Genomic DNA, 6,727 nt, shown 5'->3' on the forward strand with positions numbered 1-6,727 from the left:
CTGGAGCTGCTGGGGTGAACCCAGGGGAGGCCCCGGAGCTGCTCCAGGGCTGGAGCCCCACAGTTCCCAGGGATCCAGGCTGGGCGAGCTGGAATGTTCTCCTGGAGAAGGGAAGGATCCAGGGAGAGCTTCCAGCACATTCCAGGGCCTGCAGGGGCTCCAGGAGAGCTGCAGAGGGACTAGGGACAAGGGATGGACAGGACACAGGGAATGGCTCCCAGTGCCAGAGGGCAGCCATGGATGGGATCTTGGCCATGAGGAATTCCTGGCTGGGCTGGAATTGCCAGAGCAGCTGGGGCTGCTCCTGCATCCCTGGCAGTGCCCAAGGCCAGGCTGGACACTGGGGCTGGAGCAGCCTGGGACAGTGGGAGTGTCCCTGCCATGGCACGAGATGAGCTTTAAGATCCCTTCCAGCCCAAACCATTCCACAATTCCATGACGACCCCACGACCCCAAAAAGGGAAACTGACTCTGTGCAAACACAGCAGCTACGTGGGAAAATCCCATGAGAAAATCCCACGTCACACTCCCAGCCTCACATCAAAATTTGTGTTTTCTGGAGGGGAAAAAAAAAATTGCATTTCCAGCCCAACTACACCAGAGAGATTTGCCTGCCAGTCTTTCAGGTCTAGAGCACCTCCAAGCTGGGTTTAAATGCTGATCCCACACTTGCCTCTCCACGCTGACAGAGCCTGCTGAACAGGCCAGGAGCTCTCTGTGTCCCCTGCCACACGGGCAGAGGGGACTCTGCACACCCCCAAAGAGCATCCTGGAATTCCAGCCCTGACCCACCCTCACTCTGTGCTTTCCCTGCTTTGAGCACGGCATGAAAATCCTGAGGGAATTCCAGCCTTCCACAGCTCCTATCAAAACCCTATAAGCTGAAAATGGACCGTGGATTTTTATTTGCTGCCACATTTTGTTCTTCAGATGTCTTTCACGTCTCTCCACCACCACCTCCATCTGCATATGCTTCTGATTATCAGGGCTGAAGTATTCCAACCATTCCCAGGGAAATTCACAGTTTCCTTCTGGAGCAAGGGACCAAAATCACGATTTACCCCTAAATCCATGGGAATGCTCATGATGCAGAATTCATTAAGCCTGAAAAGAACCCAACTTTCAAACCAAAGCAACCACAAGAAGAGCTCTGAATCCACCAGCTCCTTCTAGGGAGGGAAGGGAGCAGCACCATGAAGTCCCTTCTCCTTCCAAAGGGAAACCAGGAGTTAAAGGATTTCCCTGGTGCCCAAGGAAGCGGCTGCAGAAGCAGCAGGAGACTCTAAAGGCTGACACCAAGAAGAAACTTCTTCATTTACACAGCACTCCCCAGCATAAATAAAACATGGGCACTCTGGGCTGTGGTTTTGCAAGTGTTTTTGACCCAGAGTATGAAGTTTTCCAAGTCATCCCTGTTTGATGCCTTTAATTAGATGGTTATGTAATGAACAGTGGGAGGGACTCAGTTACTTCAGGATTGGCTTCCTTGGTCACATTGATCACCAGCAAACGTGGTCTGTGAGTGAAAACACACTTTCATGGGTCTTCCCTGCTGTATTTGAGGTCAGGTGAATTTTGTAGGTCTGAAAAAGTTGAGTTTCCCTCCGAGTCGCTGCAGGATCTGAGCAACCCATTTATTATTTATAGGCACCACAGGCAGCACACAAACAATTCACACACCTGCCAAACAAAAACAACAACAAAAACAATGCTCCACCTGCCAGCCACAGCATCCTAAGGGTTTTTGCACAGCTACATCTTTTTTTTCCAGGAGGGGAAAAAACCAAGATGGAATTTCATTGACATCAAAATGTCAGCGCGGATCAGAACACGCTGCGAGCTCCACCAAACGCAGCCCGCAGCTCCCCGGGCTCCATCTGGCAGTGCAAGGGATTCCCTCTTGGACTTCTTCTTGGAATCTGGCAAGCAACTCATCCACAACAAACCCAGAGCAACCTCAGAGTCCTGCCCAAAAAACCCGAGCTCTAAAAACCTGGGGAAAACCTCTCACACTCTGGTGAAACACAGGGACAGCTCCTGGCTGTAGCTGTGCTGTTCCCAAAGGATGAGGGGCTCTGAGGTTTCCCAGGAATTGGACAAACCCCAGCCAGCCCTCCTGGTGGGACTGTCCACCTGGCAACTGGATCAGCCCCACCAGTTTTTGGGAAAAAAAAAACCAAAAACAGAAGGACCAGAATTGTGGGATACACAAATATTGAACCCCACTGCAATGGGCACAGAACAAATCTGAATTTCCCCAAAGCTGGAAGGTCCTGGATGCTCCAGGTGAGAGGTTCCTCCTCCCTGGCACAAAGCCTTGCACAGTTCTGGACCTTAAAACTTTTCTCACACTCCACTGCAACCTTTATGCTGGGGAGTGGTGAGGGCTTCTGGTGGGAGTTTTGGCTGAAGAGATAAAAAGTCACCAGTGATGTTCCCAGTTCTATAATTTGCAATATTTGGAAACCACAGGGGTTTTGCCAGGATTTATTTACCTGGTTTGGATTCACTTTGGGCAAAGTGAGCTGATGAAGAGATTCACGAGAGCAGACACACAAATTCCATCACTAAAATAAGTGAGAAATGGATCAGGGCAGGGGTGTGGAAAGCACTAAAATGACCTAACAAAAAGCTGAATTCCAAACCCTGAGAGGATGGATTCCCTTTAAACACACACAGGGACAGGGCTCCACTTCACCCAAGGGAATGGCTGGAGCTCTGTCAGGGGTTTTAGGCCAGATTTTGGAAAAGGTTCTTTCCCCAGAGGCCAGTGGGGCACTCAACAGTACCAGTAAAATCCTCACTGTGCAGCAGAAGTTATTCTAAAACCCCCCAAAAAAGTGGTTTAAAATTATTTTATGAAATATCTTGGGCACTGGGCAATGGGTAACACAAAATATCTGAACTGTGTGTTTTTTTTTCCCACAGATCAACTTCAGAAGCAGCCTAAGGAAGATAAAGTCCAAGGCTGAATTTCACAGAACTCCCTGCACCAAAAATCATCAACACAACCCCACCACTCCTCCTGACAGCACAAAGTGTTCTTATGTAGAAAAGAGTGGATTAAATTTTCTTGGTAAAAGGGATTCAGGAGCACAGCAGAGTTCACTGTGCCCTGCTGCTTTCCTGGAAGACAACTTCCCAGATCAGAGAAAGGTAATGCATAAAAAATAATAACTCCCAAACCCTTCAGGAGAGAGAAAACTGCATGGAAACCTCCCTCCTTTGGAAAAGCAATGGAAATATTCCCAGAGCTTGTGCATGCACCTGGCAGAAGTTGGGCATGACCAGCCTAGAGGGGGGATGGACACCAAGAGTGGTCCCAGTGCTCCCAGTCTGGGCTCCTCCACTCTCCTGGGCTTCCCTGGTTTCCCCTACAAGCCTGAAATATTCCAGGCCTGAGCTCAGCAGAGGTTAAATTGCCCGGTTTAAGGCTGAAAAAAAGGTGATCCAGGCTCCTGAGAGACAGAAAAGTGATGAAATCCCAACATGTGAAGAATTCCTCACACCAAGGCACCTGTGGGCTGCAGGTGGACATCAGAGCAGCTGAGCAGGCTTCTGTCCAGGGAATTCCAGACAGTTAATGGCAGGAAAAACCCCTGGGTGGCCAAGCTCCCTTGGGAGCAAAGTGGCCTTTGCTCATGGAATCGTGGAGTTGAAGTTGGGAAAGCCCTCTGAGAGCACGGAGTTCAGCCACCAACTCAGCCCCACCAAACCACAGCCTCAGGTGCCAAATGGGACAATTCCAGGGGTGGGGATTCCACCACTTCCCCGAGCTTAATCCCCCAAATTTGCCATTTTCCTGGTGGAGCAGCACAGAGGTGCAACCTCCCACCCACACCAAGGATTCTCACTGGAAGGGCTGGGTTTTCCAGGATGGTTTCATTTAATTTCTGCAACGGGGTGTTTGCTGTCCTGGCCAAGTCACCTCTGCCAGACCACATGTCTCCTAAATCCTAAAATATTCCAAGGGCTGCACAAAACCCACAGGGGATGAGGCTGAGGGCTCCCAGCTCGCTGTGCTTATGGCCTGTGCACAAGAGGTCATCACAAAAATGATGTCAGGCTCATGGAAAACAACCAGGATGCAACAGAACTCCACAAAAACCAACTGAGACGCTCTGCAAAACACCAAACACACCAGGAGGAAGATGAGAGGATTTAAATGAACACTGTGCTGGGACACTTGGTGGAATCACGGAGTGGTTTGGGTTGGAAGGGATCATAAATCCCATCCCACCATCCCAGGTTGCTCCAAGCCCCATCCAGCCTGGCCTTGGACATCTCCAGGGATGGATGGGCAAGGTCAAAATCCGGGAAAATTCAGTTGTTACAGTCCTCAGCTTTCCACAAGTACCATCATCATCACCATCATGCACTTCCTCTTTCACCCTCAACAGGAAAAAAATAAAAATCATTGCTCCCAGTTTTACCACCAGCACGAAAATTTCAATTAAAAACATGAACAAGTCTCTCACCTATTTCTTCAATATTTGGGAAGTGAAACTTCACTGTGAGAGGATTTGGAAAGGAGCAATTGTGATGTGGGTGAAGAAGGGATGAGTTCACAGTGGGAATCCTCTCAGGATCTGGGAAGAGGGTCTAAAACTGTGCTCAGAGACCAGCAAGGCTTAGAAACAAAACCACAACAGCCAGGCCCTGCCTAAGGGATTAAAAATCCCGAATTTTGGAAAAAACAGTCCACTCAAGGAGAAAAAAATAATACAAACAGAAAGCAGAGCTCCCAAACTTGAACAGAGAAAACATCTCAATTTCAATTAAAAACATGAACAAGTCTCTCACCTATTTCCTCAATATTTGGGAATTGAAACTTCACTGTGAGAGGATTTGGAAAGGAGCAATTGTGATGTGAAGGAAAAGAAGGGATGAGTTCACAGTGGGAATCCTCTCAGGATCTGGGAAGAGGGTCTAAAACTGTGCTCAGAGACCAGCAAGGCTTAGAAACAAAACCACAACAGCCAGGCCCTGCCTAAGGGATTAAAAATCCCGAATTTTGGAAAAAACAGTCCACTGAAGGAGAAAAAAATAATACAAACAGAAAGCAGAGCTCCCAAACTTGAACAGAGAAAACATCTCCCCACGCAACGAAAATCATCTGTAGCTGCAAGAAAGCTTAGACTTGGTAACCTCAAATGTAGGAAGAGTCCTGAGCTGAATTATTTCTGTCCCTTAATTATTATTTACACTAAAAAGGGCCTGAGCACCTCAGTCACAGCCAGGTGTGTCCTGAGCCAGATGTTTTAGAGCCCTTTTTTTGGGTATTTTAATACATAGCCAGTTACACCCCTTTTTTATAGGCAATTCACAGCCTCTTTTTGGGTATTTTAAACGGAGGGGAGGTGAGTGATTAACACGTTTCAACTCGCTCCCAACCTCCTGTACAGAGGGAGGAAAATTATACATGTGCAAAGTGTAAAGAAAAATAAAAGGGAGGGGGTAAAAGGGGAAAAAAGAGGGATGACAGGAAAAAAAAAAGGGAGGGAAAGGGAGAATTAAGGGGAACTTCATCAATGAGCTCAGAGATCTTTTCCAACCTAACTGGTTCTGGGGAAAGAAATAGGAGGTGAAGGGGGGGAAAAAAACAAAGAGAAAGGGGAGAAAAAGGGGGCATGAAGAGGAACTTCATCAAGGTTGGACTCGTTTATCTCTGAGGCATTTTACAACTTAATTAATTATAGGGGGGAAAGGGGAGATGAAGGGAAAAAATGGGGGTGAAGGAAAAAAAAAGGGGGTGTAAAGGGAAAAAAAGAGGGGGTCGGAGGAGGCCGGGGACAGCGAGAGGGGGGGAGCGGGACGTATGGCGTCATAGCGCCGCGCCGCCGCCATCTTGAGGAGGGCGAGGGCGGCGGGGGCGGCCATAGGCGGGAGGTCGGCGCCATGTTGGGGAGGGCGAGGGGGGCCGCTCTGGGGGGCGTGAGGGGCCGGCGCCATCTTGGGAAGGTCGCGGCCGTTCCCTCCTCAGGGGCGCGGGGCCTCGGCAGAGCGGGAGCGCTGCTAAAAAAGGGTTTGGCCTGGAAATGCAGGGAAAAGCCGCTGGAAATAAATTTATCTTGGAGATATTTGTGGTGGGAAAATCCAGTTTAAAATGGAAGTTATGGAAAAATAAATTTTAAATAGATTTTTTTCTTCTTTCCCGTATTTTTGGTGGGAAAAATCAGTTTAAAATGGATTTTTCTCAACACCCTGCGACTCGTTTATCTCTGAGGCATTTTACAACTTAATTAATTATAGGGGGGAAAGGGGAGATGAAGGGAAAAAATGGGGAGAAAAAAAAAAGAAAGGAGTGGAAAAGGGAAAAAAAGAGGGGGTCGAAGGAAAAAGAAAGGGAGGTTAAAAGAAAAAAAAGGGAGGAGTGAAGAGTAAAAAAATGGGGGTGAAAGCAAAAAAGTGGGTGAAGGCAAAAAAAGTGGGTGAAGGCAAAAACGGGGAGGGGGTGAAGAAAAAAAAAAAAGGGGGGGAGGGTTAAGGGGAAAAAAAAGGAGGGATAATGTAAGGGGGAAAAAAAAAAAAAAAAGGTGGCGAGGGCCGAAAGCAGGAAAGCAGGGGCTCCGAGAACAGCAGGAAAAAAGGGCGAAGCAAAAGCCCCGCCAATGTCTGCGGCCGCGGCCCAACTTCCCCGCCCGGCCCGGGGCTCCGAGGCCGCCCCGCACCCGCCGCCCCCCGTCCCCCGCTGCCTCCGCCGCCGCCCGTCCCGGCCCCCCCGCGC

General features: G+C 49.0%; 2 long non-coding RNA genes across 2 annotated transcripts in view; one reads left to right on the plus strand and one right to left on the minus strand.

The window, feature by feature from the left end:
- Positions 1–337: 337 nt before the first annotated feature.
- Positions 338–5,715, minus strand: LOC121334164. The gene is made up of 3 exons (XR_005952415.1): positions 4,804–5,715; positions 2,496–2,567; positions 338–1,680 (listed from the first exon to the last, which is right to left on the minus strand). It is a non-coding gene; the product is annotated as an uncharacterized LOC121334164 (long non-coding RNA).
- A 112-nt stretch (positions 5,716–5,827) lies between these two features.
- Positions 5,828–6,727, plus strand: part of LOC121334196 — a 6,951-nt gene continuing 6,051 nt past the window's right edge. The window contains exon 1 of the long non-coding RNA XR_005952416.1: positions 5,828–5,889. This is a non-coding gene — a long non-coding RNA (uncharacterized LOC121334196). The remainder of the gene's footprint in view (positions 5,890–6,727) is intronic.

Source organism: Onychostruthus taczanowskii, unplaced genomic scaffold (genome assembly GCF_017590055.1).
Source record: "Onychostruthus taczanowskii isolate IOZ18803 unplaced genomic scaffold, ASM1759005v1 scaffold184, whole genome shotgun sequence".
In the NCBI taxonomy this organism is placed as follows: domain Eukaryota; kingdom Metazoa; phylum Chordata; class Aves; order Passeriformes; family Passeridae; genus Onychostruthus; species Onychostruthus taczanowskii.